The sequence below is a fragment of the Hyperoodon ampullatus genome, assembly GCF_949752795.1.
Source record: "Hyperoodon ampullatus genome assembly, chromosome: 7".
NCBI lineage: Eukaryota > Metazoa > Chordata > Mammalia > Artiodactyla > Ziphiidae > Hyperoodon > Hyperoodon ampullatus.
This window is the reverse complement of record NC_136920.1, coordinates 80,749,499-80,777,345: the sequence shown is the minus strand read 5'-3', so window position 1 is coordinate 80,777,345 and position 27,847 is coordinate 80,749,499. Positions and strand designations below refer to the sequence as shown.

General features: G+C 36.2%; 1 pseudogene across 1 annotated transcript in view; it reads right to left on the bottom strand.

Moving 5' to 3' along the window:
* The window catches only part of LOC307055647 (ferritin heavy chain-like), a 61,151-nt pseudogene extending 33,969 nt beyond the window's left edge, over nt 1-27,182 (bottom strand). Inside the window, exons 1-2 of the transcript in view lie at nt 27,167-27,182; nt 25,189-25,250 (exon numbers count right to left, since the gene is read on the bottom strand). The product of the transcript in view is annotated as a ferritin heavy chain-like (transcript). The remainder of the gene's footprint in view (nt 1-25,188; nt 25,251-27,166) is intronic.
* Between the last annotated feature and the right edge of the window lie 665 nt (nt 27,183-27,847).

The window sequence follows — 27,847 nt, the reverse complement described above, 5'->3', positions numbered from 1 at the left end:
TCTTGCCTTCTCTCTCCTCTCCTTTGGAGACTCCAATTTTTTATATATATACATTAGATTGTTTGAAGTTTTCTTCAAACAGTTTACTGATGCTCTGCTCATTTTGAAAAATCTTTTCTTTTTGTTTGTGTTTTATTTTGGTTAATATTTCTTGCTTAGTCTTCAAGTTCACTAATCTGCAGTGTCTAATAATGTCATGGATGCCATTCAATGTGTGTTTTTTTTATTATCTTACACTTTGCATTTTTCATTTCTAGCAGTTTGATTTAGGACTTTAAAAAATATATTCCATGTCTCTAACTTAACTTTTTGAACCTTTTGAGTATAGTAATAAGAATTGTTCTATGGTCATTTCTGCTAATTCTAACATCTGTGTCGATTATGAGTTGGCTTTGATTGCTTCATTTCTTCATTACAAGGGCGATTACTGCCTCTTTGCTTCCTTGATAATTGATTATTGGATGCCAGCCATTGTAAATTTTACCTTTTTGGGTGCTGGATAATTTTTTATTTTTACAAATATTTTTTACCTTTTTTTCTGGGATACTGTGAAGTTGCTTGGAAATGGTTTGATCCTTTTAGGTCCTTTTAAAGATTTGGTAGAAAGAAATATAGAAGTCTCCTGTTATATTATATGGCTAAATAATGTTCCTGTATTGTTCTTTTATAATATATGGTTAAATATTCCCAACCACCGAGGCAAGACCTTTCCATGTATATTGTCCATTGCCCTGTTAATCTTGAGGTTTTACAGTCTGGCTGATAGGAAAAGTCAGTATCTCAGGCCCTATATGAATACTAGGCACTCTTTTCTATAGTCCATTTAAGTGGTTCCTTTCCTGCCCTCTAGTAATGTACTCACACACATAAGCTGATCAGTAATCAGCTGAACAGTTAGCTGAACAGTAATCAGCTGAACAGTTAAGATTGCCAATCAGTGAACAGTAAACAGCTGAACAGTTAGGTGCAAGATTCTGGAGTTCCTTCTCTGTGAATCGTTCTCCTCTCTGGTACTCTATCTTGAAAACTCTACCCACCGTGTTCTGTAGAGTCTCTCAGCCCTTTCTCCTTTATTTAGTGAGACTGCTGGTCTCTGCCTGGGATCCCCCTCCCTGAGCTGTGGCCTGGAAACTCAGGTAACGTGAAGCAACCATAAGGCTCACATCATTTATTTCCTGTCTCTCAGGAATGAGTCTCTGCTCCTTGATGTCCAGTGTCTTGCAAACTGTTGTCTTATTTCCCTACCCTTTTTTTTTAGGTGTTCCAGAGGGTAACTCTGATCCCTGTTACTCTATTTTGGCCAGAACAGAAAATGTAATTGACTTTTTCTTGCTTTGTCTCCACCTGTTTGTCAATCTACCTTCTCAAAAGTCACCAATGACTTCCAAATCATCAAATATCGTCAGTCCCTGACTTACCGTGGTTCGGCTTTGTGATGGTGTGGAAGTAATACACATTCAGTAGAAACCATACTTCAGATTTTGAATTTTATCTTTTCCCAGGCTAGCGATGTGTGGTATGATACTCTTTCGTGATGCTGGGCAGCAGGAGTGAGCTGCAGCTCCGAGTCAGCCACGCTATCATGAATGGGAACAACTGGTACACTTAAAGCCATTCTGTACCCATTAACCATTCTGTTTTTCACTTTCAGTGCAGTATTCAATAAATTACATGAGATATTTAACTCTTTATTAAAAATAGGCTTTTTGTTAGATTATTTTGCCCAAATGTAGGCTAGTGTAAGTGTTCCAAGCCTGTTTAAGGTAGGCTAACAAGCTATGCGGTTTGGTAGGTTAGGTCTATGAAATGCATTTTCAATATATGATATTTTCAAGCTACAGTGGATTTCTCAGGATATTACCCAATCATAAGTTGAGGAAGATCTGTACCTTATTACATTCTTACTGATCTCCATCCTTAGAAATTGTAGCTCACACTCACATCATTGAAACCAAGTTCTCGCTTAACATCCATCCCATTCTATTTTTCTTTTCCCCCAATACTCATGAAATTTATCTACTTTAAAATCCATGAAATAAATACCAAAATCCTTAGCATACAACATTAGGTGTTTTACAAGTTTGATGCAGCATAGCTCTTCTTTTGCCATAGCCAATAATACTCCAATACACAAATTACATATTAGATATAATTCTTCAGCCATGGCTGCAACTTGTATCTTTCTTAAAATCCATTTTTTATTCTTTTGTTTGCTCAACACATGTTTGTTAAGTTCCCATTTTGTGTCACAGTGTGTGCTGTATCCTCAAACTATTTCAATTAAAGATACAAGCATTACGTTTTCCTATAATAAAATTTCTACCAATTCTTTCCTAGATGAAATAAATTTTGCCATATGAATTATTTCAAATATTTTGTTCAGACTTCATCCTTGAAGTACATTTTTTCTGAGTAAGTTTTGAGTGGGGCAGGTTAAGATTGCAAATCAGTGAAATAGAATTAAATGTGTCAGTACAACCAGGATGACCTAAGATTGGTGTGTCAGAAGCTAAAGTATGAAGCAAAGGACTAAAAATTTAGGTGACCGTCATTCAATGGGAACTTGGTTTAGTCTAGTGACCATTGTGTGTAACTGTTATTATTATTATTATTCCCTGCAGTATGAATCACAGGCAGAACATCTCCACTTAAGGTCAAGGACAACGTGACATTTTCATTTAAAGAAGAAAAGATGATTAGCAAATTGCCTACAGTTAATGGCCAGTTAGGAAAACATCTGATAATCAGATACCTTTGAAAGTTCACTATCTCCCCACTTTGTGATATGGCATATACTTTTTCCATATGATGAGAGATGTACAATTAAAATTACACACACCCATTATTACAATTATCAAGTGAAATGTAATGAATCAGCACCATGTGTTCCAAGTAATGCTTTCAGAGCTCACTTCACTCAAATGAAAGAGATTACATTACTGTATGAAAATCAGAGTCTTCCAATTATCCATCCTATTCTGGCCATGGAAGTCAATATCAGGAGATAAGGCTATTGAAAAGGAGCCTGCTGAGGTTGTTTAACATCTCTCAAAGCCATATTTCTGAAAAGTTATTATCGATGTAGGATCCCATCTGTTTGCTCAATTGCCCAATGTTTTGCTTCTTGAAGTATTAGGGAGCATGTTAATGTTGTATCTTAAAGGTAATTGTTACCATAATTTTGGGTTTTTATACCAATGCACAATAAAAACATTTTTGACATCTTGTTGTCTAGGAAGCCTTTTCAATATCAGATTATTATACTAGCTTTCTCTTTTAGTTTTCATTTTGATTTTCCTTTTTTTTTAATCAACATGACATTGTTAATTCTCTATATGCTTGGCTTCTATGTGTCACTTTCTCTCTTTTGATATGATCAAATATTTGTATATAATTATGTTTCTACTTAGTCATCTGCTTTTCCAAGTTTTCCAAATTTAGTCTCCCTTGTTTAATATTTCTTTATAAATCATTCCAGGCATGCATCATTATGTTCATCTTCTCTGAAGTTCAATTTCATCTAATTTTGCCCTTAATTTTCACTGTGGAAGCATGCAAAGTTTGTTCTTCCTGAAATATCAAGAAACTTCATATTTTATTACTTGAATAATCAAATGAAAAGAATATGACTGTGAAATTGTAGATTCATTTCTGACCTAGCAAACGGAAACACAACCAAGAAGCTGTGTTGTGTAAAGTTTAACTATATAGGAGAAAAGTATCAGCCATTGTAACATTGAAAGCATAATGTGACTAATCACAGACCAAAACTTTGTGAATTTTAGAAATTAAAGTGTTAAAAGATGAAGTTCAGCATTCAACTATCATGAGAGGCACTGATTCTTTCCTGTAATAATGTACTTTATATAGGGAAAAATAAAAAAGTACAGAGTCATTTCTGATTTCTTAAAGAGGAAACACCTTTTATCTTTTCAGAAATATAAGTCTGATACATGTTAGTTTTCCTTCATTTTCCTGGATCAGATTTTCAGTGTGTCTCACCACAAAAAAAATATCATTCTCATGGTCTCTCTTACGTCAGGTTTGTACCCTCCACTTTCTACACTGATGGTAGAATATTACTCTTCTTTTTTTTAAATAACAGCTTTATTTTGATTATGATTCACGTACCATACAATTAACCCATGTAAAGTGAACAATTCAATGGCTTTTAGTACGTTCACTCAGTTGTGCAGCTATCACAACAGTCAATTTTAGAATACTGTCGTCATCCCCAGAAGAAACACTATATCTATTAGTAGCCACTACCTTGTACCCCCATCTCCCTCAGCCCTTGGCAACCACAAATCTACTTTTTGTCCATAGATTTGCCATTCTGGACATCTCATAAATGATTACATAGAATATGTGGTCTTTTGTGGCTGGTTTATTTCACTTAGCATGATGTTTTCAAGGCTCATCCATGTTGTAGCATATATCAATACTTCATTTCTTTTTATTGCTAAATAGTATTCCATTGCATAGATATACAATATTTTATTTTTTCTACTGTGAATAAGGCTGCTATAAACATTTGCATATACTTTTTTTATGTGACATACATTTTCAGTTCTTTTAGGTATATACCCAGGAATGGAATTTCTGGGTCATACGGTGGTAACTCTATGTTTAACTTTTAGAGGAACTGTGAGATTATTTCAAAGCAGCTGTACCATTTTACATTCCCAATAGCAGTATATGAAGGTTCTAATTTCTTCACATCCTCACCAACACTTGTTGTTATGTCTTTTTTTTTTTTTTTTTTTTTGCGGTACGCGGGCCTCTCACTGTTGTGGCCTCTCCCGCTACGGAGCACAGGCTCCGGACGCGCAAGCTCAGCGGCCATGGCTCACGGACCCAGCCGCTCCGCGGCATGTGGGATCTTCCCGGACCGGGGCACGAACCCGTGTCCCCTGCATCGGCAGGCGGACTCTCAACCACTGCACCACCAGGGAAGCCCCGTTATGTCTTTTTGATGATAGCCATGTCAGGGTGTGTGAAGTGGTATCTCGTTGTTGTTTCAATTTGCATTTCTCTGATGGTTAATGACATTAAGCAATTTTTCATGAATTTACAGACCATTGTATATCTTCTTCAGAGAAATGTTTATTCAGATATTTTGCCCATTTATAACTGGATTATTTGTCTATTATTGATCTGTAAGAGTTCTTTATATATTCTAGATTACAGGCCCTTTATTATATATATGCTTTGCAAATATCTTCTCCCATTCTGTGCATTGTCTTTTCATTTTCCTGATGGTGTCCTTTGAAGCACAAAAGTCTTTTTAAAAAAATTTTTATCAAGTCTGATTTATCTATTTTTTTTCTTTTGTTGCTTGTGCTATGATTTTGGTATCATATTTTAAAAGTTACTGCCTAATCCAAGGTCACAGAGATTTACCCCTAAGAGTTTAATAGCTTTAGCTCTTACATTTCCATTTTGAGTTAATTTTTTTCTATGATATGATATGAGAGATGGGTCCAACTTCATTCTTTTGAATATGAATATTCAGTCATCTCAGCTGCATTTGTTGTAAAGACTATTCTTTCCCCCACTGAATTATCTTAGCAGTGCTGTTGAAAATCAATTAAATGTAAATGTGAAGATTTATTTCTGGGCTCTCCATTATATTCCACTGATCTATATGTCTAGCCTTATGCCAGTACCAAACTCTCTCGATGATTGTAGCCTTGTTTTAAGTTTTGACGTATGGAAGTGTGAGTCCTCCATTCTTTTCAAGATTGTTTTTGCTAGTCTGGGTCCCTTGAATGTCCATATGAATTTAGGGTCAATGTGTCAAATTGTGCAAAAAAGCTAACTGGAATTTTGATAAGGATTGTGTTTAAGGTGTAGATAAATTTGAGGAATATTTCTCCCTCAACAATATGAAGTCTTCTGATCCAAGATGTCTTTCCATTTCTTTAGGTTTTTAATTTCTTTCAGCAAGGTAATGCTACTTTCAGAGTATATTCTTTTGTTATAAGCCTCTGCCCTATGAGTAGAGGCTTTAAGTCGTTTTAAAAAAAATCATTTTCACCAGCTATGATTGTTTTGCTGGAGAGTGGGTCTGCTTTTCATATCATCATTCCATAAGTGCTAACATGAGAATAATCTTGAGGTTGATTCTGACTGCATCCATTTCTTCCTTGAATTATATTGCTTTGTTATTACCCTATAAACAATTAATGATCATTTTCTAAATGTGGTGATGTGCCATCTGCCTTACAAGCATTGTTTTTCATTTTTTTCTCCATGATAATCTGGACATAGAGAATGACTCACTATGTCCTGAAAACCCCTGTACCTTTTAGTAATTTTACCTTTACAATGAACCTTTTTACATGGCTCTTTCCTCTACCTCTGTCAAAGAGTTTTCAGTCTTTGAAGGATCCTTCAAGTACCACCTTCTCCTTCATGAATTGTTTTGCATTCTCAGGAGGCAAAAGAAGCATTTCCGTCATCTGCCTATATTAGCACTTTGAAATTCTTCCACAGTCCTTATCCCATTAAACTTCGCTCTAGAGTCATTTTATGTATACTTTTCTAATATACTATTCCATGAGCTCTTTGTAGGCAAGATTTCTTACCTTTTTATTAGTTCACTTCCACAATACTTAGCCCAATTCCTTTCATATAATACGATCTCAAATTTTTGCTGAATCCAAGTGAATGTTTTCTGTGTCAAAGTACTATGCAGCTTTTATTCCCTTAAAGAATTCTATATATAAAACATTCAAGGGGCTTCCCTGGTGGCGCAGTGGTTAAGAATCTGCCTGCGAATGCAAGGGATGCAGGTTCGAGCCCTGGTCCGGGAAGATCCCACATGGCGCGGAGCGGCTGTGCCCATGAGCCATGGCCGCTGCGCCTGCGCGTCCAGAGCCTGTGCTCTGCAACGGGAGAGGCCACAACAGTGAGAGGCCCGCGTACCAAAAAAATAAATAAATAACAGCAAAAAAAACATTCAAAATTGATCATGGAGCAATTTAAATTTGATCTCTTAATTCTTTTACTGGACCATTAAAGCGCTATATTTCATCTTCTAATTAAGGGATCTAGCAAAAGGAGCAAAGCTGGCCTTTCAGTCTTTACTGTGACTGCAGCAACACCATGGATTACAGTGTAGATTACACTGATTTACTGCTAAGTAAATGGAGACTTGTGGACTAGTCAACACTGTGTATACTCTGCTCATTGGTCATATTAGGTCACAGTATTGCTTCTATTTGCAATGGCTTCACTGACTTATGGGGAAAATAAAATCTTTTCCTCCTAGGAGCTTTAACAGATTATATTTACATTATTTTGGTTAAAATAAATACTTATGGAAAAGTAAAATTTCCAAGGAGTGGGTAGCATTAATAGCACTGATTTGCATCGATTTGATAATTTAGGAGTATGAAAAGTGGTTTGAGAAGTGTTATGAGCATTCATAGTCATTTAGATATTTTTTTCTAGAGCTTTTTGGAACTGTGAAATTGAAAACAGATGAGATTTGGACTTGATGGTAAACAGCCCTTAGATTAGCCATGAGATGGCATAGAATCCATTTTCTTCTTTAATACAAAAGATAATGGACAATTTGAATATCATACTTGCACAATCTTATAGACTTGTTTTCCAATCTATACATTTTGTTTCTGTGATAAGGCATGATTCATTTCAAATTTATGTTATATTTTGTGATGGCTTTTTAAAAATTCTTGTTTCATATTGGTTGTTTTGGTTTTTTCCATCTACTAGGATATATATAGGACAGAGAATTATATATATATATATATATATATATATATATATATATATATATATATATATATATATATATGACAGAGAATTACAACAGGGCATATGAGTACATACATATTGAGTATATACACACATACAGAGAAAAATACAAATAAGAGAACATAAAATAAGGAAATTCTTAGGATCTTCCTAATATTATTCTAATGTCATTTTTCTTATTTTAACCTAAATCTGTGCTTGAACAAATTCATCAAATAAGATAGAATACTTCTTTAAGATGGGATCATATATTTTTTTCTACTTTAATGTCTTATGACAAGAATTTTGCACTTACATTCCCAGATTGCCTTTCTAAAATTGGTAATTTTTATTAGTGGCATTTAATTGAGTTTTAAAAACGATTAAAACTATGACTTTATAAATAAATTATTTGAAATTTCTCACAACACATGCTGTGTATGTAATCCATAGATACAAGGCAACAACAAGATGTGTGGGCTCGGGTAAAGCTCAGATTTCAATTTAAACAATTAATAGTTTATTTTAGGATAAATGACACAATACTAATAAATTCTGTTGTTTGTATTTGTATGTATGTATGTATTATTTTTTACAAAGAACTGGAAGTGATACAGCATTGGTGGAGTTGTTCCTCTTTGAGCCCCTAGCATCTAATATGAGGGAAATTCTGCTCCGTGCCTCTGTTACCCCTAATTTCTTAGATTTATTTGACCGAACTTCCTATTCTTTTTCCTTTTCACTGCTCCATTTGTGTTCTTCTTGAAGGTGAGATCTTTAACAGGATAAACTTTGTACTTGTTCAAATAGTCTTTAATTCAATTAAAATAAAATTACCAATTAAAAGTCCTCATCACAAGAAAAAAAACTTTTGTAACTATGTATGGTGGTGGATGTTAACTAGACTTTTTGGGATGATCATTTCACAATATATACAAATATCAAATCATTATGTTATACACTTGAAATTAATATAATGTTATATCAATTATACCTCAATAAAATTTTTTTAAGTATTGAAAGAAAGAAAGAAAAATCTGGACCTCAGTAGTCTCTATCATCAAGAAACTTTTCTTTTTGTGATACTTTTTGTGTTCCTGGAACTGCCTTTCAGAGTGGCTGATGTCCCTCACCTCGGACAGACCTGGGAAACTGCTGTGGATGCTTTGGTTGCTGGAAAGAGAGAGTATGATGAAGTTTAAAGTTGGCTAGATTGTGTCAGAGTGATCATGGAATATCCAACTAGGTAAAGAGGTGCCAGAAGAAAAGTTTCCAAATAACCAGCATCTTTCCTTGTCTTCCACAGAAAGCTTCCCCCTTCCTCAGTGCTGGATAGTGTATCTAGAGCAAAATGACCTGCACTCAAGTGCCTGCTTATTAAGAGAAGAGGTAAATATGCACGTTCAGGGGTGAGAATATAGGTATTAAGCATTTAAAGATGAGTTTCAACAATCCCTTTCTTGATCTTTTGCTTAGCAACAAATGGCTTTGACAAAAATCTCTGGGTACACACACATGCGCGCGCACGCGCATGTGCGCGCACACACACACACACAAAGGGTGGGGGGGAGAGAGAGAGAAGCGTTTGTGTTATTGCTTATGTAGCCTTATTTAGAAGACTGTAAGAAGACCATGTTTTTCTCAAACCTCACTGTTGAAAGAACCAGGATTCAGGTTATCTGCTAAAGAGTTCAGTATTTCATTACAATCAACCATTCAGTTAGTTAAATGTATATTTTGCTCACTAAATGCAAGGGGTTTTAGATACAACTTCTGGGTTGAATATTAAATTTCCATATTTAAGCTTTCTTCTTATATCTTGCATTCATTATTCAAAACTTTATCCTCGTTGTGTTGCTTATACTTAGAGTTATCCCTATTGCAAATTTCCTAGACTTTTCTTTCCCACCTCTACCCTACCTACTCCTAATTTTCTTCTTTCTCATTTTCTTTCTATAAATCTGTTTTGCAAAGGTTGGGTCAGAAAGCAAAGTAGATTTTGGAATCCTAGAGGTCTATTTCAAAGTTATTATAATTATTATATTACTATTATTTTTACTATAGTTTTTTGAGCTCATGCTATCTGCCAGATACTTTAAAAATGTTCTAAATATATTAGTTCATATAATCTCCATAAGAAAAAAATTATCATCAAGGCAGCGTTCTCATTTTACAATCAATCACTCTCATAAATATAGTTTCTCTAGATCTGTATTCATCAGTTTAGTAAATAAATAGTCCGTGTGTTCATTTTGTACCGTGTAATGTATAAGTTACTGTTGTTAAACAGTGATTAGTCTCATAATCTTTTTCTTAATGAGGATAACAAATAAGCAAAGAAAAAACTATAATAGCAGGTAACAAATGCAGTGGTACAGATATCCTTGTCATCTCATAAGATAAAGATAGGGATGTCAGGGGAATGTTTTAGAGAAGGTAATATACTTTTCTTCTTGAAAGAGGAATGAATCAGATACACAAGGTTGGTGTGGACATGACCATGGAGAGAGTATCCCAGGTGAATGGAAAAGAATGTGAAAGATCTCAGAGACCTAAAACCTATGATATTTTCAGGTAATTTAAAGAAAGTCAATGAAAGGAAAATCAGAAAAGCAGAAAGTACCAGATCTTGAGAGCTGGCTAAAGCAGAGTTTCTTTTTAAACCCCCCAGTTTTATTGAGGTATAATTGACCAAAAACATTGTGTAAATTTAAAGTGTACAATGTGATTATCTGACATACATATATATTGTGAAGTGGTTACCACAATAAAGTTAGGTAATGTGTTTCAGAAGTTGTGTAGCCTTAGTTCAAATCCAAGTTCTGCCCACTGTTACCTTTTTGTGCCTCAGATTTATATCTGTATAATTGAGATAATAATAATATTTTCCTTATAAAGTTATTTAGGGGTTAAATCAGTTAATAGCTGCAAAGATTTTACAGTAGCCTCTATCATGTAACAAATGCTATATGAATGTTGGCTGCTATTATGCTCTGCTAAAGAGACTGAAGTGACAGGTATATATTTAGATTTTCTTTAACAGGATCCCTGCAGAATAACTGAGATGAATGGATAGTGGGATGCATAACTGCCCTCACTGAGACCAGTATATAGGTTAGAAATATTGCATGAACTAACTAAGATGGTACCTGTGCCTATGGAGAAGAGGGCATGGATGTAGATTGTCCCTGACTCAGGACCTTTATTATATGGAGAAGGAAAATCTGTTTTGAAAAACTGGCTCTACTGTGGTTCTGCTAACAGAAATAGGAAAAAAAAAGTAGGAAGAGGTTTTTCATTTGAACACCTTGTCTTTAGTTGCCTATCATGCATTGTAACGGAGGTATCTGGTAAGTGGTTGAAAATGTATGTCTGGAGCTTACATTTAGATTTGTAAGAGAGTCATCATGAGAAAAATTGGTAAATTTTTGAAGTATAGTTAGAAAAATTATGAATCATAAGTGCATAGCTCAATGAATTTTCACAAAATAAAACACCCATATCATCACGATACTTTAATCTGAAGATAACTCACTTGAACACATGAAACATATATTCTAGTCTGAGAGTGGCATTTTAGTATAAGAAACAGACCATAAACTAAATAAACTTCAAAATAATTGGAGTTATTTAATTGTTTATAAAACATTAGCAAAGATATATGGAGTTTAGAGAAACCCTTATTAAAATGCCATTTTCTTTCTCTTATACTTCCTTTCACCCATAAAATTTCTCAGCTATCTATTCCAAACTCTTCAGTAGAACCCCAACCCTCTCTACAGTTCTTTTTAAAAACTCTGACAAAATATCTTTTCTTTAAGCAATAATATATTTCTTTTAATTGTTTAACTGTTCCTCTTCCCCTAATTTTATGTCCCATGCACCTCAAAGAACTAGGCTGTGAATGTTCAAACCCTTTCAGAGAATGGATATCAGCAAAAACACTAATAAAGAAGAATCAGAACCTCTTTTATAGGAAATTATTGGGAATGCTCACAGAACAATATTTCTTTTATATTGACATTTAAAAAGCTTTGAGAAGGAAGCTCTGGAAAACATCAAAAGTAGACATTGCAGCAGGAAAAATAAGCAAGGGACATCTGGAGAGGAGTCATAGAAATCAAAGGAGGAAGAAATTTCAGAGAAATGGAGGGTGGCAATCAGTATAGTAGGTTTCAGAAGTAATGTAGATGGTTTCCAAAAATTTTCAGTTGGCTTTGACAAATTGAAAGTTTTGGTGATTTTAGTAATTGCTTCTAGTGGAGTGACTAGAGAAGCTAAATTCCAGTGGGTTGGGAAGTGCATGGGGGTTAAAAAGTAGAGGTAGAGGGCCTTCCCTGGTGGTGCAGTGGTTGAGAATCTGCCTGCCAATGCAGGGGACACAGGTTCGAGCCCTGGTCTGGGAAGATCCCACATGCCGCGGAGCAACTGGGCCCGTGAGGCACAACTACTGAGCCTGCGCGTCTGGAGCCTGTGCTCCGCAACAAGAGAGGCCGCGATAGTGAGAGGCCCACGCGCTGCAATGAAGAATGGCCCCAGCTTGCCACAACTAGAGAAAGCCCTCACACAGAAACGAAGACCCAACACAGCTATAAATAAATAAATAAATAAATTTATTAAAAACAAAAAACGTAGAGGTAGAGAATTTAGATGACATTTCAAAAGAACTAAAGTATGAGGGACATGAAAAGAATAGTAAGATTTCTGGCAGGGTGAGGGAGATGCAGAATAGATGGAGAGTTGCTTTTGAAGATTTGAGTGGCTTAAATGAATATTTTCTTAAATTCTGAAGAGGAAAGAACCAGTACATAGGAAGCAGATAATGATATATAAATCAGATGAATTATGCTGATTGAAGAAATGAAAGCATATGGAATCCAGAGCACAGATGGAAGGATTGTCACAGTCATGAGGAAGAATACTTCCTTTAGTGGGACAGGTAAGAGAAGTGGATATGACTGTAGATACATTACAGAGGGATCAGGGAGGTGAGCTATGCCTGGCTGAAAAGGCAGTGTTTCTTGCTGAAACACTTGAAATCAGGTATGTTGCTTCCATGAGAAGTGATTCAAGTCCACTTTCTGACCCTTTCCTAATCCCTCACATAACACGTCTGAAGGGAGAAGGATAGTTTAGGAATTGGTTAGAATGAATGTCTTGTTTACTTTTGGAATTGGATGTGTTAAATTTTAGTTTATCATAGTGGTTCTTTCTCTTTTACTCAAATGGCTGGAACATTAAGCAAACCAATGACCTACTCTGTTAGATAGTCCTTTTTTTTCTTCTTCTGACTCTTCTTGCCACTCAAATAGGAGATAGAAAGTAAGGAGGATTGAGTTTGGATGCATGCCATGTCATCTACATTCCTGCTTACCTGTTTTCCCCTGGTACCTTCCTCTGCCTAATTCCTGTTGGTAGGACCTGGTGAAATTCTCCCTTCTTCAAAGAGATTGCTAACCCCACATCTGAATCATGACCAGTGTTATATTTATGTGTCTCATAGTAGCCCATTTTTTATGTCAAACAACTGTTGATATTTATAATTGCATATTTTTGGTATTGTTGTTTAAATGTTGCTTTCCCATAAGACTGCAAGCTTTGGAAAGGTAGATACAAAGTATATTATAACTTTACATTCCCATTGTTCCTTTTACAATGATCTGTTTAGAGCACCTGCCGGCCAAGGAACCATATGTCTGTGGTCCACAGCAGGATTAAGGTAACCTTGATTCTATGAACAAGCACTGAAGTGTCACTATAGCTTGTATACTAGTTGGAGGTAAAGGCAATTGATTATTAATGATCTGGCTGACATAATGGAAAACATACTCATTAAATTTTAAGAGGACACTGACAATGTATTATTGGGAATTTTAAATGGTCCAGTGTCATTTGTTTCCTTTTTGTATTCTAACTTGCTTTACTGTTTCTTAGTTAAAAAGAATGCAAACATCTGATTACAGACAGCCTAACCAGCTAAACACCAGACCAAACAGGAAAAGAAATGAGAAACAGATTAAAATTAATTTTTGATGTCCAACACATCATTAGTCAGTAGGCACATAAGCAAGTGATTATTTTCTTAGTTAATTCAGGAGTGCTAGACCAAAGAAGTTAAGAAAAAGCTCTTTAACTTTTTGTGTGTTTCTGTTTTTAAAAGTTTCAGAGCAGTGCAAGTAAACCTCAAAAGTGACAGGTAACTTGGTTCAGAGGCATTAGCCCTGCTGGAATTAAGCCTAAAGTTACTGTTAATCTTATAATAAAATTGTATTATATGTGTGTTTAAAGTGCTTCCCCTTTATGAATATGGAATAACTCAGAAGGCAAGGCAAAGCTTATTTAAATAAAGCATAAAAATAATTCCAAGCGTACAATGATTGTTTCTGACCTCTGAGTTTCTATAGGATGATAGCAGCTTCTTAAATCCTAATCTTTCCACACATGCTCTAGAACCCATAGAGATCAACAAGGAAAGAAAATAAAACCATGAGAAACTTATGCCAAAAGCATAGAAGTCAGAGAATACTACAACTTGGGTTTATGTGTAATAGGAAGACATCTGAAACCAACAAAACTCATCTTGAAGCCCAGGGTGAAGGGGAGATTCAGATGAGACTGCTGAAAATCACGAGCATGCAGCAGGATAAAACTGGTGCCAGAACGCAGATAAATTTCTCCTAGAAAAATGAGGTCTTACCCTGAGTGGAAAAATACCAAAAACAAGTAAGAGACGAGAAGAATTAGAAAACACTGGGTACTAAGAATCCAAAGGAAGGGACCTAAAAGTGTGCAACCAGAGGTAACAGTCATAGAAAGGCACTGCTTCAGGGAGAAAGGGAGCAACTTGGAAGGGATGAGCATCCCCTGGACTTTTGAAGATGAAGAGAAAGAAAAAAGTATATGGAGGAGATTAGAGGTCCTACAGAAACAAAATAATGCATAATCAGAATATATAACCCTCTTTTCATTGTGTCATTCATTAAAGAAACTGTACTTCAATATAGCAATTCTATGCTAACTCTAGAAAATAATTAGGAAGAAAAAGAGAGAGTTATACATGATTATAGGGTTTTGACATTTTGACCTGCCAGTAGCAAAGAGCATAAATAATACTGAGATCTTGGTTTTTAAAAATCATTCCTTGCTGAAAGGAACCAGGATTCCTTGGAGATATGGCCTGTTGTAGGAAAGGTCAGAGAAAGTACAGGGTAAACCAGAAAGCAAGGAAGTGCTCAAACACAGATGAGACCGTATCCAAAAAATTCAGTAGTTGACTTGAAGTTGGGCCCAATGAATACATTTGGTACAGTGTGAGCATTACAGACAATAATGATGGTAGTACATTAAACAATAATAAATATCTATGAATAAGAGTAAAGAAAATTTCATAATTATTTTGGAAAGAGAGGAGACGGATAGAAAAGATAGGAAATGATCTCTTAAATATAGGATTTAAGATCATACCAAATGATCTCAGCAAGTAAATGTAAAAAGAATTTCAGAATTAGAAACTCACTGTTTTGTAACTCCTGATGTCATAATATTTTCAGTTAAGGGTCAATGGCTGAAACCATATGGTAAAGAAATGTGGAGAACAGGCTCTTCACAATCCCTTAAATTACGAATTAATTACAAATGGAAAATATGTCTTTACAACAGAGAAATCAGTGGCCCTCTCATAAATCACTAATGTTATGACCTGGCATTAATGAAATGCAGAGAAAGTTACACAATATTACCTACGTGGTGTCCTTGCCAGAAATATTTTGTCTGAATTTAAACATGGGAACACACTCTGATGAATCCTGAAAGTATAACATACTGAAGAACAACTGGCCTTGACTCTGCAAAGTATTCAATGTAATTAGAAGTACAGGACAATAGATCAATTCTTCCAGATCATGGAAGACTTCCATGATCATAGCAAAATACGATGGTTGATGGTTGAATTAGATTGAATCAGGGGGAAATTCATGAGAAGTAAAAAGTACATTTTGGGGAAAATAAGAAAAGTTTTAGTGTTGTATGGGAGGAAAAATAATTTTCCCTTTACCCTTCTAGATTCTTGGCTAAGATGCTATAAGGGTAGAAAAACTTTCCTTCTATCCTTCTAAGTTCTTTGGCTGGTCTAATAAACAGATAGACATAAAACAGATTAACAGGAGAAAGACAAATTTAATTTCGTATGTAAGAGAGTCCCATAAAATATGAGACCCAAAAGGCAGCCAGGTAATTGAAGCTTATATAACATCCCGAGCTAAGGAAAGGGGTACGGGTCTGGGGATACAAAAGGAAGGAAGGCATTCACAGGAATGCAGAGGAGATGTTTAGAAAACAATGGTTATCCTATTATGCGGGTAAGTTTCTTAGGTAAAAAGTTATCGCTGGTAATAGCTCTCTTCCTGTATAGGCTCCCTTTCCAATGTAAATTTAGGAACTTGAGGTAGAGGTAAAGAGCTTTTCCTGAATCTGTTGGGTTTTGATTGTTTATAGCTCAAAATAATCCTCCTGCCAAAGTAGCATATTTTGGGGTGGCAAATGTTGCTCCCCTTAAGTTCCACCTTTGAAACTTCAAATAAGTTTCACAACCCAGACGCTAAGTTGATAGATTGCTGCCTATCTCGTTGACCCAGTCTCAGTCTTGAGAATAGGTCAGTTGAGTTAACAGTTGTGTTTCATTTCAGGAGGTGGATGATGCAGGTGGGCTCCCAAAGTTAGACTTGTATTGCATAAACAAGGAAACAGATATTTAATCAGAGGATTTCCATGGAATAGAGAGTTTCTATGGAAGAAAAAGAAAAACGAAGGTTAATGGTTGGAGCAAATTATGAACCCAGTGTCTGAGTCCTGAGAGCTGCCAGTCAAGAAGACCTCTAGATCTAGATATCAGGCTTGAAACATCTTCAGATGGAGAGAGGGCAGACAGACAGTGGGAATCTGATGGATTTTCCTGGTTTGCAGTTTGAATGTCTCTGATGAGGGTACTGGGTGTACCAGTCTGAGTGGCCCATGCAGTAACAGGCACAAAGGCGATTGTCTAAACCAGCTATTGTGGTGATTTCTCTGAAGTTTATATCAAGTCATTCACATTCTGTTTGCAGGGGTGCAGGAAAAAGCTTTTGTTCTCCCATCTAAGGATGGGAGAAAACCAGAAATATTAGTTTGGAGAGTTGTAGCCAGGTATTTGAGGGAACTGAAGGAATTAAAGATCCAGTCCACTTTACAGGCAAATAATAAAACCTCAAAGACAAGAAACAGCTCTACAATCTAATATCCACAAAGGTGTGTTGCTGAAACATACTTTTTCTCTCTAAAAAATTTCTACACCCTCATTTTTACAAAGAAACCAAAATAAGACTAATTTGTTTGCAAAGTAAGTCTAATTTCAATAAAACTTGTCCTGATTTTGTACAGAAGTGCAGCAAGAATAGTGATTGACCACATAAGCTCTTTTAAACATGCTTTGCTGGAATTTTTCATAGGGAATCTCAGATTGAACTTTTGAACTTTTTTTTTTTGGCTATGCCCTGCAGCTTGTGGGATCTTAGTACGCCAACTGGGGATCGAACCTGCACCCTCAGCAGTGACAGCACGGAGTCTTAACTACTGGACCGCCAGGGAATTCCCCAGATTGAACTTGTAAAAGCCTCTCGAGGGTAGGAAGCCAAACCAAAGACTTGCTATCTGACTTCACTTGCAATACCTACAGATATAGGTGAATTCTTCTCTTCTCTAGGTTCCCCAATTATCCTGAGATTACTGCACCTGTCAAGAAGTTCATTACTCACCTGATTAGGCTGTTGGGAACCCTGTAAGCAAGGTTCCAGGCTGTCTTTTCAAGGGTTTTTATTCACTCCATAAAGTCACCCTTAATTTTTTAAAGTTGTCTGGTCATATTTGATTCTATGTACATTATTCTCAAATATTACATTCCAGCCAAAGCCTTGGTTAATATAATCAGTTTCCTATTGTGTCCTGTTACAAGAAAAGCAGATATCTATTGCACTTATGCAGATAACTAACTGTATTGCCGTGAGATGAATACTCAAGAGTTTCCAAAATCTGGAGGGTCAGGTAGGGAGAAAAAGTAAATGTTTCATCTTTGTTTACAAAGGTGTATCTTACCCAATTGCTGCTAGCTTAAGAGAAAAAGTTTTCTTTTTTTTTAAACATCTTTATTGGAGTATTAATTGCTTTACAATGGTGTATTAGTTTCTGCTGTATAACAAAGTGAATCAGTTATACATATACATATGTTCCCATGACTCTTCCCTCTTGCATCTCCCTCACCCCCACCCTCCCTATCCCACCCCTCTAGGTGGTCACAAAGCACCGAGCTGATCTCCCTGTGCTATGCAGCTACTTCCCACTAGCTATCTATTTTAGGTTTGGTAGTGTATATATGTCCATGCCAATCTCTCATTTTGTCACAGCTTACCCTTCTCCCTCCCCGTGTCCTCAAGCCCATTCTCTAGTAGGTGTCTTTATTCCCGTCCTACCCTTAGGTTCTTCATGACTTTTCTTTTTTTAGATTCCATATATATGTGTTAGCATACGGTATTTGTTTTTCTCTTTCTGACTTACTTCACTCTGTATGACAGACTCTAGGTCCATCCACCTCACTACAAATAACTCAGTGTCGTTTCTTTTTATGGCTGAGTAATATTCCATTGAATTGCACTTTATTTTTGACTTGGCCCCCAAATTAGTCACACAATTACACAGTGTTTAACAGTTAATCCTTCTTGGATTTATCTACATGTATATCACTTTCTTTGCTCAGTATTGTTCTTTAATCCCACTTCTTCACGGTGAGTTTAATTCCCTTCAGTAAGAAACCTATTCCTTGGAAGTTTTAGTATTGAGGGTCTATAGGTAGAAATCTCTGTCTTTGTCTGAAAATGTCCTCTCTTTCATTTTTTAATATGGTTAGTTAAATGTTCTATTCTAGGTTAAGAGTGATTTTTCCATTAGTACTTTAAGGATAGTGCTTTCAGCTATCTTCTGGCATCTATTGTTACTGATGAGAAGATTGCTACCAGTCTAATGGCTCTTCTTATTTGATATTCTTTCTTTCTTCCAAATTGTTTTTTAGACTTTCCTCTTTGCCATTATGTGATGTGGTTTACCAGCTGTTTTTTAGCCTTGGTTCCCCAGAAAGCAGAGCCTCAGGCCAAGAGTTTATGTGCTATTATTTAATTAGAGAGTACAATGCAAGTGAACAGGATTGCAGGGAAGGCTGGCGATTCAATATGAGAATGCATGATCAAGCTGGGATTTGACCTCTGGAAGTTCTGTAAACTGGATCTCAAAATTATGGGGAGGGAATGTGAAGAAAGGAGAAAGAATTCATCCATGGGTTTAGCCTGTGGGGGAACTGAAAGGGTTGCTTTAGGAATATTCTCACCTGCTGGAGTAAGGAGAGAGGTGGGGGATAGATTTGTTGGAATCATGAACACAGTGAGACACTGTCAGATTGTATATATAAGTAGTCTGCCAGTGTTGCACATTCTTTTAATGTGGAACAAAGGAAGGATCAGGCTGAGGTGAGGTATATGATACAGGATATAGTCATATATTTGTTTTCATTTCTTTTACTGGTGACTCCATGCACTTCTTTTATCTGAGGATTTATTTCTAACTTAATCTCTGAGAAATACTATTTCTTCAAATACTTGTTAAATTCACTCTAATCTCACCTTCTAAAAATATTATTAGATGAATGTGGGTCTTCCATTTTATCCTTTATTCCTTTATCATTCACATTTTCATTTAATCTCATAATTTTTTCTGGCTTATTTTCAACTTATAAAATTCAAATTCAGTTTTATCAAATATGTTATTAAAACTTTCTATGGAGTTTTGAACTCCAGTGAACATACTTTTTATGCCTTTTTCTGCATCAATTGAGATGATCATTTGGTTTTTCTGTCCTCCATTCTGTTAATGTGGTGTATCACAATGATTGATTTTCGTATGTTGAACCATCCTTGCATTTTACAAATAAATCCCACTTGGCCATGGTGTATAATCCTTTTAATATGGTGTTCATTCTTAATATGGTGTCAGTTCATTTTTCTAGTTGGATTATAGCTTATCTTTGAAGGTTCCAGCTTATCCTTGATCTCCTAACTTTAAATCATCTCTCATTCCTGACTGCCAGCCCTACTGACTTCGGGACTTGCACCAAGAGGCAGGGCAGTGGATTTACATAGACTGCTTAACCAAGTCCCACTATCATGTAAGTTTTAATCTCTATAATAAAGTCCTTCTAGTGGTTCTACTTCTCCAATCAAACCTTAATATAGAGTTTTTCTAATGTCATCTGATATTCTGATCAAGGAAAAAGGGAGAAAGCCAAGGTATAAAGTATAGGAACAGAAAGAAAAAAATACAAAGGGAAATATATTAAATTTAGGATGATGCACTGAACATAAATATGCTGTAAAAATCTAAAAACTGGATGAAATTGATTATTTCCTAGTAAAATACATATCACCAGCATTGATTCAAAAAGAGTATGAAAAACAAAGAGAACCCTTAGAAGACCTTCATTGCTACTTTTGGTGAATTTGTCCACATTTCCATCTGGTTTGGCTTGGAGATCCCACCTCCATATTCTCGTGCTGGGCATGTGACCAAGACCTGGCCAGTTAGAATTCCCTGAACTTGAGGTTTTAACAGAAATCCCAAGCTGAGTCAGTCTTTTGTATAAAGGCTTTCTCTTTGCCTGGGTTCAGTAAATTGGTAATATATAAAAATAGAGTTGCTTTTGGTCATTTTTCTTGCCACCCCTTGGAGAAAGCTTTCCCCAGAATAACAGAAAACAAAACAAACTGCAGAGGGAAGAATATCCAAGTCAGAGAAACATTTTCTATTTATATCCTTTGGGTCCCCACACTTACCTGTGTCTGAAAGTATGAGCACTTTCAAACTTTGGTGTATTGTGAGTCAATAAATTCCTTTTTAGCCTTTAAACTAATTTGTAAGGGTTCTCTAAAATTACAATTTATAATTAATACAATGACCATGGCAGCAATTGCATAAGATTTCAAGAAGCTAATTTTCTTGCAAAAATGAAGTTATGGGTATATACTCTTTCAAGTTCAAATACTCTGAAACTCTTTCCCTGTTGCTGAATTTTTTAATTCCTTTTTATTGGATTTCAAAATACAAAAGAAAATAGGCTCTGGTTCAAGATGTTTGTGAATGTAAGCGTACATAGCCATTAACTTTGCCTCTCAAGTATCTATCATAATAATGGTGAAATCTGAAAGAAAGGGAAGCCCACTACTATAATATGCAAGGAGGGGGCTTCAGCTTCGGAGGTATATATATGTGCCCAGCAGAACTCCTGAGTAACTCAGGATGGCAAGAGGGAGAAGTAGACTGAAAGTCTATGTGGGGCAGAGTTACTTCACCTACACCTTTTTCTCCGAAACAAGAAGCCTGACAGAAAGGCATTTAACCACCCTCTTACCAATTCTTTCTTTTAAAAAGGAGCCTTTTAAAACAGATATGTAAAGACTGTTTCCAGGTGATCTATAATGGCCAGTATGTTTGTTACAGTTCCTGCCAAAGACTTATTCTTTCAACATTTGTAGGTTTTTAGAATAGTGGCAGGTCTCCATCTGTTCATAGTAAAACTAAGCATTTCAGGTTCTGTCCTAGTCCATGAATTATTCCTATTTCTCCCAGGATTTATTTTTCTATTTTTAATATTTATCTTATTCTGTCTTATGTCATGCCTATCTCAAATACCTCAACAAATATTTATGGAACATCTACTTTGGGCAAGGCAGTATTTTGGGTGCTATGACTATTGTAGTGAAAATTACAAAACCCTTGCTTTCCTAGTAGTTTACATTCTTCTTAACATCTAGAGATATTTTGTTTTCTCTTCATATTTACGAATGAAGACCGTGAGCTCTGTGTTTATGATTATCTTTACACCTCTCATTTTTCTGTCTTGATTATCTTTGCTAGCTTCTTTATGTCTGTCTACTTTATAATTGCTCCTGTTCCAAAGGATTCCATCCATCTCCCTCCACTACTACCATGGAACATACTTTCACAGGCAGTACTCATACTTCTTTGACTTCAGTCTGGCATCTTTATCCTGATTTTAGAAGCATACGTGATATTCTGTGATAGCTAGATGAACATTGCCACTAAAATATCACTCTGACGTCTCAAATCTCAGAGATTCCAGCTGAATTGTCATCTATTCCTCTACTATGACAAACAAGTTATATTGCATTTCTTATATCAGTGGAACTTCTCACCATCTACTCAGTCACCTAAACCAGAAACTTAAGGTCATCTTTAAATTATCCAAGCAGCCACCAAATTTTATTGTGCTTCTTTAATACTACTTGAATCTATATGCATCCATATCTCAACTGTCTCACTATTATTTCAGGACTCTATACTTTTTTCTTCCAGTTAATGCCATAACTCCGTAAGTGGGACAATCTAAATTTTGACAATCTGTTCATATCCCTGCTAGTATGACCATTCTAAAAATTGAAAAATTTTATTCCTATTAGAAAAATCGTGTTGATTGTGCATTGCTTAGAGATCTAGTTCAACTCTTCAGCCTGATACACAACACCACTTGTTACCTCTTTGGCCTCATCTCTTCATTTTTTGCTAATGTACTTACATCTCTTCCTCTTCTACCCCAGAGCATGATGATTCATACTTACTGTTTACTGAGCCCTAAATTTTCAGTGCATCTTTACTGTTGCATGCAGTGTTTATTTTGCTTAGAATAAAATTAATGACTCTATTTCATTGGCTAATTGCTACTAGTCCTGTAAGATACAACTCAGATATAACCCAACTTTAAGGAGTTTTGAATTATTGGTGTAGATTTCTCCTCCTAGATCATTCCATTATATCCTGTATCTGAATCTGTGTCAGGGCATCCCTCACATAGAGTGTTACTGTATGTTTATTCATCTGCCTTCTTTAAAATGTAGTACATTGCTTAATGATAAGTGCTATACTTCTTAACTATAACCCTAGCACCCAGCATTGGGCATGGCACATTCTTGGTCAGTGTTGAATGCCTGAAATAGTGATTTAGAAAAGGGTTGACAGATATTATAACTTCATAGGCAAGAAACCCTATACAAATATGTTAAGTAAGTGAGAGAGATCTAGATTGAAATAGATCAAATCCAGGATGGTAGGTAACAGTATTAAAATAGGTTTTCTTTGGAGAACAAAGGGTGAAAAATAAGTCTGAGATGTTCACAGTGGCCAAAAATTCTGAAGCAATGTGTGTGTGTGTGTGTGTGTGTGTGTGTGTGTGTGTGTGCCAGTAACTGTTCTAGTTTTTAGAAATGTAGTAATTAAAAAAAAAACTTTTGGAGCTTCTATTTTGGGATAGGAATGGGGAGGAAAACAAGCACAAGATAAATAAAAAATGTTTTGGATAGTCACAAGTGCTACTAAAGGAAAAAAAAAAAAACTGCCAGAATAGAAGATGACAAGGCCAGGGGTGGTAGATAACTGTGTTGTGACTAGTGATGTGAGAATGGAGAACCCAGAGCCCAGAGTTGGCTTATAATTAGTGTCTGTCCTCTACGAATGGTGGATGAGAGAAAAAGGAATTTCCCCAAAAGGCTTTTCCAAATCCCCACATTTTTGCAGTGATGTTAAAGATGCTGGCTTGATGATTAAAAATGGAGAGTTTTGAATATCACACAAAGGAGAGCCTCTTATTTCATAGTGAAAAAGCCTGAGTTAGGATGGTAAAGAATTTTCAAATCTTATCACAGAAAAGGAATGCAGTTCAGATTTCCATTCGAAATTCTTATACCAGGAAACTTCTCATTGAAGGGAGTATACATTCACCTCTCAAATAATGAAAAGACATGAAATGTTTGGTTAATTGTAGTAAAGAAGATACTGAAGATCTCAAAGTATTGTATATGGATAACAAGTAATATTAATTAACAGAAATGTCACATTTCTTTGTGAACTTTCCAGTACATGCAGTGTTTTGATGTTCATGTTGTTCAAGGCTCAGGCTTGTTTGCATTTACAAAAGAATCTTTATACTTAATTCTTCATGGAATATTGAGAGCACAACTTATTTTCATGGTTAGCCAAAAAAAGATAGATTTTATATTGCTATCAAAAACTTATCCACAGGCTATAACTACTTTCAAAAAGAATTTGTTATTCAGATAAGGGTTTTTTTTTGGAATTAGGCCAAAATAAACAAATATTTTTAAAACTACTAAGAAAATACAGAGAAAATTCTTAAGATGGAAATATTTATGCTCACAATCACAGTGATGCTGTGTATTTAAACTGATATACTGTAATGTAAAAAACGTATCAGGTTGAGCTCAGAAGATTCAGGTACAAATCTTCTCCATTTCTGATTTGTCAGGGCAGACAGAGAGGAATATGATTTGGAAGAGCAATATAATACTCAGCAATCGCTTTGAGACAAAAATAAGTGGCTATATAGTTTCAAAGTCAGAGTGTTAAAGTGGGTTTATGATATAAGCAGCATACACTGGTACAATGAGATAGGGTGATGTGAAGTAAAGTTAGAGCGATACGATATTGGTGGTTGTTCAAACAGGAAGGATACTGTCTTCTAGGAGCTTCAGTAGCAGGAATTAGGGATTCCATTCTTGGGAAAAATGGTAGAATATCATGTCATAGTGGGCCTAGAACCAAGACATTAAGCCATTTACTTGTCTAGGACTCATTATAATCATTTTCTAGGTACAGGATGGATCCCAGATGAGAAGTTGTATTAGTTTTCTGTTGCTGCGTAAGAAATTAGTACAAATGTAATGGCTTAAAACAGCATCCCTTTATTAGCTCACAGTTCTATAGGTTGGGATACTGGCATGGAGTGACTAGGTTCTGTGTTCAAGGTCTTAAAGGTCTGAAATCAGCATTTTTAAACCCTTGTCAGATAATTCTAACATCGAATTCATTTTGGGTTGGCATCATCTATCACATCTTATTCAAGCTGTCATGTATCTGGTTCTTGGTATAAGTAGTGATATTTTATTGTCTTTTGGACATTTTGGCTATTATGTTAGGATACTTTGGTCCCTATTTAAAGTGTTTTTTTAAAAATTTTTAGCAGGCATTCCCACTTTATAGGTTTGGCACACATTTCCTGTACTTTTATGGACTGTGGTTCCATGATAACCTAATTTTCAGAACCTTTGTGGTACTCTTTTGGTCTGTTTCTCTTGTGCAGGTGGGGTTACCTCTGGTCCCTTCTCATGCTGCTTATGGGGTCTGAAGTAGCTTCCCCAGGATATGGCACTTGGTACTTCTGCTGAGGGAAGGGAATCTCTGGAACACTTGATGAAGAGTCCTTCCTGGGCCAGGCACTTGTGACAGGGTCTCCCTGGACTATAAGGAGTGGAGGGTGCTTACCAGGTTGAGAGCTTTCTGTGGAGGGATCTCCGTTGCTGGTACGAGCAAGTTGCCAGATGTTTCTGGGGAGGGGAGAGGAGTCTCAGGCCCATCTGAGGAGAGCATTTTCCAGGTGGGAGCTTTTTGTGGTAGGAGCACTTTTGCTGGTACCCTTAGCCACTGATGTGTCTGGGTGATGAAGGGGGATCTCAGGCCCAGTGGGGAAGGAAAGCACTTTCCCTGGTCACTTATTGTCATCAGGGCTTCCAGTTGTTCGTCCTTGCAGGTTCTGCAAGGATTGCCTGGTGTTTGGGGGATTCCCATTTGATGTGATGGAGGAAGAGCCTCTTTGAGCCACTTCCTGTTACTAAGTTGGGAGTAAGGAAATGCTGGGCCTGGATCACATTTTTTTTTGTTGGTAGAGGGTCATAAGGTGCCCTGCCATGAGGTTGTTCATCCATTGTGAGGGTCCCTAGGCAATTCACCTTCTCTAGACCTTTCAGAGATCTCCTTTGGTTGTCTCATATTATTTCCAGAATATATAGTTGTGCGTATAAAGGGGGAGCAGGGAGAGGGAAGTATAAACCATCTTATCTGGATTAGAAGTCCTCTCTGTGCCTTTTAAGTGCTCACCTGATTAGGTCAGGCTCACTCTGGATAATCTCCCAATCAACTGTGCTATATATCATAATCTAATAATGGGAATGATATTCCATCACATTCACAGGTCTCATACTCAAGGAGAGGAGCTACTACAAGGATCATTGGGCATCATCTTAGAATTCTGTCGACCACAGAAGGTGCATGTGAATGTACTGAAGCATTAATTAAGCAATTATCATCCTTTGGAAGGTTTTAGTCTGTTAGGATAGTATGAAAGCCAAGTACTGTTATAATTATTCTACTCACTTTAAATGAAGTATATCTGATATCAAAAATACTTCCTAAAAATCAGACTATTCAAACAACTTTCAGAAGTTAATGTAAATTTCAGAGGTTTGATCCAAGCCTTCATTTCTGGCCATGCAGATATCTTCTGTGTGGAAAATATGCTACCTCAAAGATGTTTTCAAAAACTTCACCACCACTCCCCATTTATATTTTGTAGTTATGTGCAAATACTGTGGCTGCCAGCAATTCACATAGAAAAGAAAGGTCAGTGATGTTTCTGACTTTAACCTTTTAGAGAAGGTGTATACTTAACACTGCCTACACTTGTATAGGTTGCACATTGCACAAAATTTCTGATTATTGCTTTAGGTTATAATAGAATGTACTCTCACCTATACCAGGATTGAAAATTTTAAGCAAAATGTTCTGGACTGGCCAATACAACCCCCAAAAAATAGTTTTCAGGCTGAATTAGGAGAAAAATCCTTCACTATGTTTAGGTTGGAAGGAAGCATGACCTAAATTTTGATTTCACATACTCAGGGTTTTGGGTGATGGTTTTACTGGGGACAATTAGAATTGAACTATGTAGACATGTTTCTTGAAGCCAAGTTTTACCTTTAAGGCTTTCATATTGCAGCTTGTGAGGCTCCAAGCAGCAATTGGGTACTTTGGGTCATTCACACAAGGATTAAGAGTCATATATAAACCATAAAACCCTTTATAAGAAATCAGAATCTGTTTTAAAAATTAATTATATGAACTAAACATATATAGAAAGAAATTGAAGCTTGAATATATTTAAGAAGCAAAAATTAAAGACATACCTCTAACTGCCCTTTTTCCTTAGTTGTTTACAATCACAGCAAATCAAAGTGTGACATGTTTAAGAGAAAGGTAATTAAGTTCTAAGGCTTTGTCATCTTATCACTTTTAAAAATACAAGATCTGAGTAAATGAAAGGAAAATAGAGAGGGTTGTTAAAGAGCTGAGTCATAGAGTGGAATAGAGAACAAGCGGAAGCGGAAGAGGCAAGAAAGCATACACAGACTGGGTTTGAAGAGAGTTGGGAATACTGGTTGCGGTAGATGGTCTCTGATTTGCTTACCGGATCTACTCGCCATCCTTCTTAACCCTGCTCCGTGATTCCAGGAGGCTGACCTTTATCAGCTTCATGGACCAGTCTCTCTGTGTCTTCAGGTTGGGTTTGGTTAATATGAACTACTGACGAGATTAGAAGTCAGGAGGAAAGAAGGCAAGGGTATTTATTTCCATGATCTGCCCCCTTCCAAACTTCAGGTTGACAGTGGATGCCATTTTCTAAGGTTACATCTCTTGTTGGGTGGGCTTCTACTACAACTCTAATAAGACATTCTGGGTTGCAGGAACTGCTGTCTCTCTATGCCCCTTCAAACCTAGTGGTTATAATACTGGCTTCTCACAGCTGCTAGCCTCAAGGTACTTCATCATCTCTTGGTTTCCCTTCATTCTTTACACACTTCAGTCTCTTCATTAAATGCTATTCCATCACTCTTTTAAAGTGTGCCATCAGTTTTTAGCTAGAACTGACTGATACATTGGTAGTGGGGAATAGGAGAAACTTTAAGGTAGTGTTAGGGAGGTGGGATAAACTGCTGTGGAGAGAGATAGGAAGAGAAGGGTTTCAAGCTTTTTATGGCATTCTATGAATGTAACATGACTTCTTTATGTGAATGACTCTAATGTAGTCTTAAATTGCTTCTTAATTATTGATATTTGGTTGGGTTTCTGTTTCTTTGCATGCACAGCC